Source organism: Monodon monoceros, unplaced genomic scaffold (genome assembly GCF_005190385.1).
Source record: "Monodon monoceros isolate NGI ecotype Baffin Bay Population unplaced genomic scaffold, NGI_Narwhal_1 Super_Scaffold_21, whole genome shotgun sequence".
Classification (NCBI taxonomy): domain Eukaryota; kingdom Metazoa; phylum Chordata; class Mammalia; order Artiodactyla; family Monodontidae; genus Monodon; species Monodon monoceros.
This window is the reverse complement of record NW_021703778.1, coordinates 67,221,281-67,234,146: the sequence shown is the minus strand read 5'-3', so window position 1 is coordinate 67,234,146 and position 12,866 is coordinate 67,221,281. Positions and strand designations below refer to the sequence as shown.

Below are 12,866 nucleotides of genomic sequence, written 5' to 3'. Positions count from 1 at the left end.
TGAAGGTAGGAATTATGTGTGGTTCTCATAAATATAGTGGCTGTAGTAGTGCACATCTTCATACATAAATGGCCCATCAGCAGGTAGAAAATTATTTGGGCACAATCACATTGAAACAGTTGTCATAATTTGTCAACTTATTGCTTGGCTCCTCTCTCAACAGTTATAGTTCAGAAAAGATAAGACTCTAGATCTCTTACTATGCTACCTAAAAAAGAGAGTAACTTTTTTTTTTTTAATATTTATTTGGCTGTGCTGGGTCTTAGTTGCGGCATGTGGAATCTTCATTGCAGCATGTGTGTGGGATCTAGTTCCCTGACCAGGATCGAACCCAGGCCCCCTGCATTGGGAGCACGGAGTCTTAACCACTGGACCACCAGGGAAGTCCCAAAAGAGAGTAACTTTAAAGAAGGAATTTACAACTATCTGTGTGCAGCTTGCCCAAAGGAAAAATTTTTTTTCACTTAAAAAATTATTTTGTTAAGTTATGGAGAAAACTAATATCATTGAAGGTTTAGAAAAATACATAAAAGAAAGATTTAATCTCTCTACTCACAACTACTATTCTCATGTGTACTTCCTTAGTCTTTTTTTTTTTTTTAATTTATTTTTGTCTGCGTTGGGTCTTCATTGCCATGCGTGGGCTTTCTCTAGTTGTGGCGAGTGGGGGCTACTCTTCGTTGTGGTGCAGGGGCTTCTCATTGTGGTGGCTTCTCTTGTTGCAGAGCGCGGGCTCTAGGCACGCGGGCTTCAGTAGTCATGGCACGTGGGCTTAGTAGTTGTGGCTCGTGGGCTCAAGAGTGCAGGCTCAGTAGTTGTGGCGCACGGGCTTAGTTGCTCTGCGGCATATGGGATCTTCCGGGACCAGGGCTCAAACCTATGTCCCCTGCATTGGCAGGCAGATTCTTAACCACTGCACCACCAGGGAAGTCCCCCTTCATCTTTTTTTTTTTAATATTTATTTATTTAATTTATTTATTTTTGGCTGCGTTGGGTCTTCGTTGCTGTGCGCGGCCTTTCTCTAGTTGTGGTGAGCGGGGGCTACTCTTTGTTGAGGTGCACAGGCTTCTCATTGCAGTGGCTTCTCTTGTTGAGGAGCACAGACTCTAGGCGCACAGGCTTCAGTAGCTGTGGCACGTGGGTTCAGTAGTTGTGGCTTGTGGGCTCTAGAGCACAGGCTCAGTACTTGTGGCGCACGGGCTTAGTTGCTCCGCGGCATATGGGATCTTCCTGGACCAGGGCTTGAACCCATGTCCCCTGCATTGGCAGGCGGATTCTTAACCACTGCGCCACCAGGGAAGGCCCCCCTTAATCTTTTTATGTATATATTTTCATTACAAATTTTTCTGATTTAAATATAAGATGGGGGTCTGTTTATCAAATGGGAAGGTGTAAGTTTCAAACAGTGCTGAGGTTCTTTTAGCTTTATTATCCAATATGGATTTGAGAGATGAGATACTAAAGGGATAAATGAGTTAAATGTCAATTTGAATATTATGATTGGAAAACAGTTGAAATATTGAAGATATTGAAAACAGTTCTAGGCAGATAGTAAAAAATGTTAGAGAATAAGTTGCTGGGGCCCATCTATGTTTGTCATGTCTCCTGTATTGAGGCACCATCAACTATAGGAGCTTCGTAGCCTAATTTGAGTATAGAGGCTTTGTTCAAAATTCTAAGATAATTCTCAGAACACCATATTTCAGTTCAGTTAGCTGCTGGGATAACCTAAAAATCAGTCAATAACTAGACCACCACCAGCTGTCACAGATCATACCTCACATCTATATACTAGTTTATAGGTATCCTATTTAAAATTCTAGGATTTCGGGACTTCCCTGGGGCGCAGTGGTTAAGAATCCACCTGCCAATGCAGGGGGCACAGGTTCAGTCCCTGGTCCAGGAAGATCCCACATGCCGTGGAGCAACTAAGCCCGTGCTTCACATCTACTGAGCCTGCATTCTAGAGCCCACGAACCACAACTGCTGAATACCACGAGCCTAGAGCCCGTGCTTCGCAAAAGAGAAGCCACCGCAATGAGAAGGCCGCAATGAAGAGTAGCCCCCGCTCGCTGCAACTAGAGAAAGCCCGCACGCAGCAACGAAGATCCAACGCAGCCAAAAAATATATAATGCTAGGATTTCAAGGGTGACAGTTTTTCTAAGGAAACCAACTGTTAAATACAGCATAGTCTTATTTGAGGTTAGGAGCTAAAGTTGGCACACAGGTGAAAATCACACATAATCAGAGTCAGCCTTGAAAAATCTCTCAAATTGCCCGTGGCGTATAGAGTGTAGTCTAACTGGATTTGTGTATATGATCATACTCAGTAAATATGCATGGTATGGATGTTTAGTATATACAGTGCTGCAGAATTTATGTAATAAGGTATGCATCTTCAAAATATGGTAGTTTTTTTATTTCTTAAACTTTTTTTTGGCCAAGCATATATCATGAAATTTAAGTAAGTGGATTTGATGCTTATGCCATTCCATGTCTCACTCTTTTTGCTAATTTTTATGAAAGACTTGACCTAGTACTATGTTAGCTGTTTGCCTCTCTGTTTTCTATCTGTAAGCTCCCTAAGGAGAGTGTCTGTGCCTTACTTATCTTTGTTTTTTCTTCTCTCCCTAAAGCATCTAGTGTAGTGTCTTGCACATAGTGTTTAGGAAGTGATGGTTATAGAAGAGCAAGAGGAACAGTTATGTGTGTGTATTGGTAAACACCATTTGATTACAAAGGACAGAATCTATTCCAATTAGCTATGATTCTAAAGGAGAATTTACTGAAAAATCATAGGGACATATCATGGAACCAAGGAAGGAAATATACAGGTCTCACTAGGGATTGAAACAAAGCACTTAGAAAGCCTCTAGGAACCAAAACAACTGCTCTTTGTCCCTGTCTTTCTGTCTAACTCTTCTGGACTCTGACACTATATTTGACCCTCCTTCTGCTTAGGGGCATAAAATCTTATGCCTTGGCTTCTGTTAGCCCTCTTCATCTGCTATGTGTTACCAGCCTTCTCTGCATCTCCTTACATTTGGTGGAAAAAAGCCTTTTATGCAGCCCTTCTCCATTTAAGCACAGCAGAGATTGACTGGAGTCCTGTATCTCAGTTGCGAGCTCTGGCACTTCCCTGGTCGTCCAGTGGTTAAGACTCCACGCTTCCAATGCAGAGGGCACAGATTTGATCCCAGGTCGGGGAACTAAGATCCCGCATGCCGCATGGCGTGGCCAAAAAGCATGCAAGTTCCTAGGAAAGAGACCAGCTGACTTAGCTTGGAACAGCCTTCCAGTTCTGGTCCCAATGCTGTGATAAGGGTGCGCAGGATCACATGGACTCCACCGCTCAGCATAGAGCACATTCTCTAAGAATGTGGCTTAAGAACTGGGAGAAGACAGTTGACAGTGTGACAAGAAAATGGTGGACTCACAGACCATACTTTTCTTTCTCTTCATGTAACCGTTGCTAGAAAGCAAAACATTTTGCCTTAAGACAGTTCAGCATCTTGAGATTCTCAAAGTGGGGAGTAGAGCCTGAAAACAACAACCGTGTGATGTCCTGGCAAAGGGCAGTGAGTACTCCCAGAAAAAGAACTCCCTCTTTCACGCTGATTGTGCCTGTGTTTATTGTACTTATCATACGCTTGTTGGGAGAGAATAATCTTAAGAGAAAAATCTGCTTTGGGCCTGTGTTAAGAGAGACAGAGCTTCTCATACTTAGAAGAGTCTGGAATGATGAATTTAAAGCCATTTCTGCCAAACTTTCACCCTTTGAAGGACCTGCTCCTTTCAGCATGAGTGGCATATTTGAAATAAATAAACATTAGGGCAACAGCAGAAGCCTCATATTAAAAACAAACAAAAAGGGTTTCCCTGGTGGCGCAGTGGTTGAGAGTCCGCCTGCCGATGCAGGGGACACGGGTTCGTGCCCCAGTCCGGGAAGATCCCACATGCCGCGGAGCGGCTGGGCCCGTAAGCCATGGCCGCTGAGCCTGCGCGTCCAGAGCCTGTGCTCCGCAACGGGAGAGGCCACAACAGTGAGAGGCCCGCGTACCGCAAAAACAAACAAAGAAACAAAAAAAACAAAAAAGTTAAAGTCCTGTCCACTGGGTAAAGGACGAGGAGTATATTTGGATATACTTTGCAGAAGGAACAGCACCAGTGTCACTGTTGTTCCTCTCAGGGAGAAGAACCTAAATATGAAAGTGTGCTTGGGTTGGTGAGTCAGTAGCAAGAGCCCATTATGGGTATATGAAAACCATCTCTGTCTTGAAACAGACTCACAGACATAGAGAACAGACTTGTGGCTGCCAATGGGGAGGGGGTGTGAGGGAGGGATGGATTGGGAGTTTGGGATTAAAAGATGCAAACTAGTTTATATAGGATGGATAAACACAAGGTCGTACTGTATAGCACAGGGAACTATATTAAATATCCTATGATAAACCATAACAGAAAAGAATATAAAAAGAATGTATGTATATGTATAACTGAATCACTTTGCTATACAGCCAAAATTAACACAACATTGTAAATCAACTATACTTCAATCTTTAAAAAAAGCTCTGGGGGACTTCTCTGGTGGCGCAGTGGTTAAGAATCTGTCTGCCAATGCAAGGGACACGGGTTCGAGCCCTGGTCCGGGAAGATCCCACATGCCGCGGAGCAACCAAGCCCGTGCGCCACAGCTACTGAAGCCCATGTGCCTAGAGCCCGTGCTCCGCAACAAGAGAAGCCACCGCAATGAGAAGCCTGTGCACTGCAATGACGAGTAGACCCCACTCGCCACAACTAGAGAAAGCTCACTCACAGCAACGAAGACCCAACGCAGCCAAATAAATTAAAAACAAAACTCTGTCTTACAGTATATGGAGCAAACTTCAGACAAGGGAAAGTGTGTTGTGCTTTTCATCTTTTCCTCTTAAAGAGTGTGTGTGCATGTGTGTACATTTCCAAATCTACCTACCTTGTCCAGAAAACATTTTAAAAGGACATTTAAATGCTTCTATTGATTTTACAGCGTAAATCCAATCTGTAGCAAAAATTTTGTGAAGCAAAAATAGAAAGGATTGTTTCATTTGCTGGGCTTGTAAAGGCATAATTGTCATACTCCGTACTAGTTTGCTGGTCTTTGATGGAGCTAATTTAGTCGTGATAGCACTATGAATTCCTTTCCGTTCTTCCAAGGACAAAACATCATGACTTTTAACCTTTATTAGCTAGCTACAGTAGTTAGCCATAAATAGGAACAGATATTTCTGAAACTCAACACTCAGCACACTTCTGGACTAGGATAAATTCTATGGTTGTGTGTCCTTTGTGTTATTTTCCATAGTTTCTAGCATTGGGACATTTATCATGTTATGGCTAACAATGTACTCTATAGTATCGTGAAATATAAACATAAAAGTTCATATGTAATGCTGTGAGAGACTTGCTTATCTGTTAGAGCCAAACCCTTGTGACCTTTCTCTGCTCCTTAAAACTCTCAAACAGCTCTAAGTCACATGAGGCATAGAGAGTAATTATCTTTAATTATGTACATAAAATTTATTCCTCTCTCCTGCAAAAAAAAAAAGCACCACTTTTATTTTAGATACTTGGCTGGTGAAGACTTGTTGGGCCAGTAATTCCTTTAATTGCAAATAGGGAGTTGTGAGTTTATTATAGAAATTGTGTGGCCTGCATGCACCTCACAGTTACACAAAGTACTGACACCTTTTCGGTGCGTTGTTTTGCAGAGTACAGAACTGTTAGAGATATTTGCTCAGTGTGAAGGCAGAATTTGTTATTTGAATTTTGACTTCTTTTAAGGATCTTCATGAAAAATAGAAGGCAGAGTTCCAAAATAGACCCAAGTAACTTATATGTACGTGGCCTGGGCTGGAGTGTGGTGATTAGTTCCAGAAAACCATTATAGTGCTTATGCAGGCAAAGGTTTAGAAAAGGTCAAGCACCAAAGCCTGTCAGAGGAAGCTTGCTTATAAGTTTGCACAGACCCTGAAGTTTCTGATGTCATTTTCTCTCTTTAATTCTTGATCATACTTTACTTTTCTGTCTTTACTCACATCTCTCTTACTATGTACCTGCATGTTTCTCTTCCTTCTATGTCTTCAAAGCCATTCTTCAGACATTAAGAATAGCTTAGTGGCTGCCCTTAGAGAATGCTTTTTGAAGGAGGGCAGAGGCAGAAGTCTCAGTGACCATCATAGGACTGACCACAGCCCTCAGTCACTCCCCCTCCTTAACTCATAGTTTGTCAAGGTTAATCATTAAGAGAGAAGGTAGCATTTAGCATCGCCAAAGCTGTGGAGTACTATGGAATGAAAGAGATGAGTCGTTGAAGTGAATTATTCCTATGGGTTATGAGAAGGTGAAAGCCTGTATCTACTGTCTTGTATTAAAACTCAGTGAATTCCTTTCCAGTATCTCTCAGTGCCATTGTGAGAGAGAATATTTTCCTTAAGTTCCAGTAACAGACTACATGACGATAGATAACGCCTCACATCTGTTATCAAAATGATAATCCAGTTGCTAGCTAAGCCCTTTTGTATCTGTAGAATATAAAGTATCTATATGCATACTTAAGACAAAAACCAACAAAAAAATCAAGTTGTTTTTGTTTTTTTTTTTTGCGGTACCCGGGCCTCTCACTGTTGTGGCCCCTCCCGCTGCGGAGCACAGGCTCCGGACGCGCAGGCCCAGCAGCCACGGGCCCAGCCACTCTGCAGCGCGTGGGATCCTCCCGGACCGGGGCAAGAACCCTAGTCCCCTGCATCGGCAGGTGGACTCCCAACCACTGCACCACCAGGGAAGCCCAAAGATCAAGTTTTAACATTTGTGACCAATATTTTCATCTTTCAATGACTTCTAAGTAAGTGCTTTGTATTCCACCCCCTTAAAAGAAGTTTGTCAGCTCTGTACACCTCTGCACTCTTTTGTGCTTTCAACAGTCTGACACACTTTTAACTTTTCTCTCCATTTTCCTCTTTCTTTATGCTTCATATTGCTTTAATTCACCTTTTCTTACCAACCTGTAGAGTCTCTTACTAATAATTACTTTAGTCATAGTGCAAGGAGATGAAGTTTTCACTAGCAAGAACTCAGCATCAGCTGTGTCCATAGCACTACGGTGAGTAATTTGAGGGCCACAGAGTTATAAATAACATGGTCACTGCCCATTGGAAGGAAAATGTAATGTTTATTGAGCTTTCATAATGTTTTTTGTAAGACATTGTTGTACTACTCTTAAGGAGCTCACTAAGGTATGTAAGTAACTATAACGCACACAGAATGTGTGGAATCTTATTTTTTTAAGTTACATATAAAATTATATGGAAGTTCTGAAGGGAAAAATGGTTTCTAATTATGGGAAACAGGGAAGGCTTTTTAAAGAGGGTGGTAGCTATGGGGCTGAACTTTCAAAAAGAGGTATGATTTACTCGAACATGTTCAAATAGAAGGGTAAAGAAAGCTTTCCAAGAATAAAATAAGCTAAGGCCCAGAGGCAGGTATGTGTCTGTTCATACATTTATTAAAGAGGTGTTCACTGAGCATCCTACTTGGGTTAAGTACTGGTCTAAGCTAAAGCCCTGGGGATACAGTGGTGAATAAGAGTAGGCATTGCCCCTAACTTACATTCTAAATTTATTTATTTACTTTATATTTTCGACTGTGTTGGGTCTTCGTTGCTGCACACAGGCTTTCTCTAGTCGCGGCGAGTGGGGGCTACTCTTTGTTGCGGTGTGCGGGCTTCTCATTGCAGTGGCTTCTCTTGTTGCGGAGCACAGGCTCTAGGCACGTGGGCTTCAGTAGTTGTGGCACACAGTCTCAGTAGTTGTGGCTCACGGGCTCAGTTGCTCTGCAGCACGTGGGATCTTCCCAGACCAGGGCTCAAACCCATTTCTCCTGCATGGGCAGGTGGATTCTTAAACACTGTGCCACCAGGGAAGCCCCCACTAACTTACATTCTAAGAGGGAGACAACCTGTGATTGGCTCCAGGTAAGCAGAATCAGCAGTTCTAGAGAGTTTCAGAGGAAGGAGAGGGTTATGGGCTGGAGAAAGCTTCTTGGTCGGGATCATACAGATTGCTAAGTACAGAACCTCTTGTCTGCTCCATTATTGTATGTAAGTCAGCCTCACTTATATCTTTCATAACTCCTCACAGAGCTGAACCACTAGCCACATGTGACTACTGAGCACGTGAAATGTGGCTAATCTGAATGTGCTCTAGGTATAAAATACACACTGGGGGCTTCCCTTGTGGCACGGTGGTTAAGAATCTGCCTGCCAACGCAGGGGCACGGGTTCAAGCCCTGGTCCAGGAAGATCCCACATGCTGCAGAGCAACTAAGCCCGTGTGCCACAACTACTGAGCTTGTGCTCTAGAGCCTGCGAGCCACAACTACTGAAGCCCGCGTGCACAGAGCCTGTGAAGCCACCACAATGAGAAGCCCGCGCACTGCAACAAAGAGTAGCCCTCGCTTGCTGCACCTAGAGAAAGCCCGCGTGCAGCAACAAAGACCCAATGCAGCCAAAAATAAATAAAATAAAAGTAAATTTAAAATACACACTGAATTGCAAAGATTTAGTATGCCAAAAAGGGATGTAAAATATCTCAATAATTTCTTTTAAATTCTTATTGAAGTATAGTTGCTTTACAATGTTTTGTTAATTTCTGCTGTACGGCAAAGTGAATCAGTTATACATATACACATATCCACTCTTTTTAAGATTTCCTTCCCATTTAGGTCACCACAGAGCATTGAGTAGAGTTCCCTGTGCTATACAGTAGGTTTTCATTAGTTATCTATTATATATATAGTAGTGTATATATGTCAGTCCCAATCTCCCAATTCATCCCCCCTTTCCTCGTTGGTAACCATAAGTTTGTTTCCTACATCTGTGACTCTATTTCTGTTTTGCAATCTCAATAATTTTTAAATTGATTACATGTTGAGGTGATGATATTTTAGATATGAGTTTAATAAAATCTGTTATTAAACTTAATTTTACCTGTTTCTTTTTACTTTTAAAATGTGACTTCTAGAAAATTTTAGATTAAATCCATGGTTGTCATTCATGGCTTGCATTATATTTCTATTAGTGCTGTTATAAGGCAATGCTAAGGTCCTAGTGTATACTTAGTTCTGTTATTAAAGATGTACTAAGGCAATATGGGTGTATAATACTCATATAAAATCCTTATTTTTCCTTTTCTTCATTCTTTTGATCTTTTTATTTACTCAGACATCTATCTCTGCCTTTTCAACTTTGTTAATGGCCTTTGCCATAATTTTTAGAGACAGTTGCTTAACTAGTAGGTGGTTCAGAATTTAAAGAAACTCCAGGTGAGAGTAAAATAGTCTTAGTTTTTGTAATTTCGGAGAGCTGTTACCCTGCTTTTGCCGCTGTGCTTTGAGCTACCTGTATGCTTGCTGGTCCCTCAGCCTGCAAGATTATTCCCTCTCCCCACACTCCAGCCTAATCGGCTCTTAACCATCCTTCAGGACTCAGCCTATAACCCCCGCTTTCTGTGAAGCCGTCCCCAATCCCTTCAGTCAAGGTTATATGCTTCTCTTTATTGTTCCCTTGGCACTCTATTCTCACTTGTGATGTTTGATGAATGGACAAACTGGCCACCAGACATTTTAAACTTAAATGAATTTGAAACTGGAAGCAGGGACATTGCAGCACTTATTCCTTAGATTAAGTGAAAATCAGCAAGATAAGTAAGTTCACTTTGCCTCCTTGGAAGTCTTCATGCCTCCTTGGAAATCTTCATGCCTCCTCAGTGACCAGAATTATAAGGTCATCTCAAATTTTCCACCAAGTCACATCTGTTCTGACTGGAGAGGTGTTTGGGTGAAGGCTCAGATGAGGAAAGAATGGCAGGCTATAGCATCTGTTCCATTGACCAGTTCTGTGGCAATCCAGTTAACCTCTACTTTCCCATTCAGAAAATGAGGGTGACACTTGGTACTTTACTCTTCCATGACTATTTTGATGCTTAAGGAAGGGTATTAAGTATTAAGAGAGTTCAATAATAGGGGACACTCTGCTTCTGTGCTATGATTAGACAGTATGCTTTAGTGGGTTTGTTTTTCAATAAGGAGACTTCTGGGAAAAATTTGTTAAATGGGTCCAAAGTTAATGAAAACATATGCTTATCTGCTTTTTATACTTTCTGTATTAATCTAAACATATGCCAGGTTGCCCTCTGAATTCCTAATGATATGTTTAATTTATTAGGTTTAATTTAAAGATTGGCATTTGTATTAGAAAAATACTACTAATGCACTCCTGATAGAATCTTACCTGTGCCTTCTGTAAGTAAAAAATTACTCTTTCTTTATTACTTGAGTTCATAACCTATCAACATCATCAGTATCTTGTGATTGTCCCTTAGGTTCACACACAGACTACGTTTTGCTGAATCTTTATTAAATTGGTTAATCTCCTATGAAAGTAATGTGACCCAGTAGTCCTCGCTGCCACTCTAGATATCCGTGGACTTCAGGGTGCAGATAGGTGTATGTGGTATAGTAAAAGAGGCTGGGGGACTTCCCTGGCGGTCCAATGGTTAAGACTCTGTGCTTCCAACGCAGGGGGCGCAGGGTTCAATCCCTAGTGGGGGAACTAAGATCCCACATGCTGCACAGCACGGGCAAAAAGAAAAGAGCCTGAAACTTGGAGGCGGAAGTGGGGTTTTAGGTCTTGGCTATTACCACTCAGTGTATGACCTGAGCAAGTCACTTCAAATGAATTTCCTTACCCATAAAATGAGAATAGTAATTCCTATATGTACTTGTTAGGATTAAATGGGAAGGCCTATGTAAAAACACTTCATAAACTGTAAAGCAGTTTATGGCCAATAGACTTTTGTGATGCAAGTATGCTTTGAGTGGAAATTTCTTATTGTAGTGTTGAACAAATAATGGGGGAGGAAGGATTCTCCTGACTTGGAAATATCAATGATAATTTTGACAACCTAGGAGACTCCTCCAAACATGCTGCTGCTGGCTACGTGTAAGAGAGGAGGTAACCTAGTGCTGGGGCTTTGAGAAGAATGAGTCAAGGCAGCTTCTGAAAACATTTTTAAATACTCTATGGGCCTGGATACTTAAGTAATAGGACGGTAGTACTAAATGTGAAAAGAAGCCCAGCACCGGGAACAGACCAGGGACCAGAGAGGATTTAGAACTGGCAATGTGGCAACATATACTAAAATGTTAAATGTGCATGACCCTTGACTCAGCGTTTCCTCTTCAAGGAATCTACCCTCAAGATGCATTTGTATTCATGCCCCAAAATGTAGGCACAAGGATTTTTTTTGCAGTGTTGTATGCATATCTGTCTAGACACATTGCATTTTCAAATGATAGAGTTCAAGCTCACTTAATTGAGGGAGTGGGGGTTGGGGAGAGAATTTCTTGGCTCACAGGACTAAGAAGTCCAGGATTCTCACCTCAGGCCAGCCAGATCCAGGACCCACATTGTCCTTGGTCCTCAGGTTTGTGGTAGACTTGTCTGTCTGCTTCTCTCAGCTCTGCTTTATCTGTGTTGGTTTCATTCTCAGATAAGTAGTCTACCTGTTCTCATGTGGTTGTCTCTGGTAGCTTCAGGCTAAGCTCCTTCCAGTTTAGTGATCGAGGGGGACGAAAATCGCTCCTCCTTCTCTATAGTTTCAAAAAGGCCCAGAGTTGACTCTCATTGTACCGACATAGTTCAAGCTCCTATCCTTGACCCAGTTCCCCAGGGCAGGAGGATAGAATCCTCTAATTAATCTGGCTTGAGTCATATCCTTGGGGTGGCAGTGCGAAATGGCTTGACCCCACTTTAACCACATGTAGTAACAATGAAGGAATGGTGCTTTCCTGCTGGAAGAGTAAGATGTTATCAGAAGAAGGAAGAAAGGATGCGTGTCAGGCAAAAGCAATAGCTGTTCACTATAATGTCTATTTCTAATAACAAATATACAGATATAACCTAAATGTCCATCAGTACAGGAAAACTTAAATGTGATACATCATAGGGGGAGATATGATGTAACTTTTAAAGTGAATGATGTGCATACATGTGTTGACAAGGAAAAATGTCCATTATATAATATTAAATTACAAATGAAGTTGCAGAAAAGTATTTTTAATTATGTGTATGTGTATCATCTATTATGGATATGAATACTTTTTATTCATATGTTTCTGTACTGCTTTTGGTTTGCTATTGTATTTATTTAAAATTAGTATATATCACATTTATAATTTAAAAAAGTAATGTCCCAGGTGGCCCCCATTCCAGATAAGGAAGTGGAATTGACAAATCAAGAACTATAGAGATGGACTTCCCTGGTGGCACAGTGGTTAAGAATCCGCCTGCCAATGCAGGGGACATGGGTTCGAGCCCTGGTCCAGGAAGATCCCACATGCCGCAGAGCAACGAAGCCTGTGCGCCACAACTGCTGAGCCTGTACTCTAGAGCCCGTGAGCCACAATTGCTGAGCCCGTGCACCACAACTACTGAAGCCTGCGGCACCAAGAGCCCGTGCTCCACAACAAGAGAAGCTACCGCCATGAGAAGCCTGCACACCGCAACGAAGAGTAGCCCCCACTCGCTGCAACTAGAGAAAACCCACGCACAGCAATGAAGACTCAACACAGCCTAAAATAAAATAAAATAAATAAATAATAAATTAATTAATTTTAAAAAAACTATAGAGAGATGGACAGATGATGCAAAAACTGTAAAATAGTATTCAGGTAACTGATATAAAAATATTGGGACTTTCCTGGTGGTGCAGTGGTTAAGAATCTACCTGCCAATGCAGGGGACACAGGTTCGAGCTCTGATCCGGGAAGA

At 41.8% G+C, this 12,866-nt stretch overlaps 1 protein-coding gene across 8 annotated transcripts in view; it reads left to right on the top strand.

Moving 5' to 3' along the window:
• The window catches only part of CSNK1G1 (casein kinase 1 gamma 1), a 152,406-nt gene that overhangs the window by 93,049 nt on the left and 46,491 nt on the right, over nt 1-12,866 (top strand). The window contains exon 1 of one of the 8 annotated variants that reach the window (XM_029237454.1): nt 6,795-6,881. The exons of the other annotated variants lie outside the window; for them this stretch is intronic. The gene's annotated coding sequence lies outside the window, so the exon portion shown is untranslated. Of the gene's footprint in view, nt 1-6,794; nt 6,882-12,866 lie in introns of those variants that run through there. 8 annotated transcript variants of the gene reach the window in all.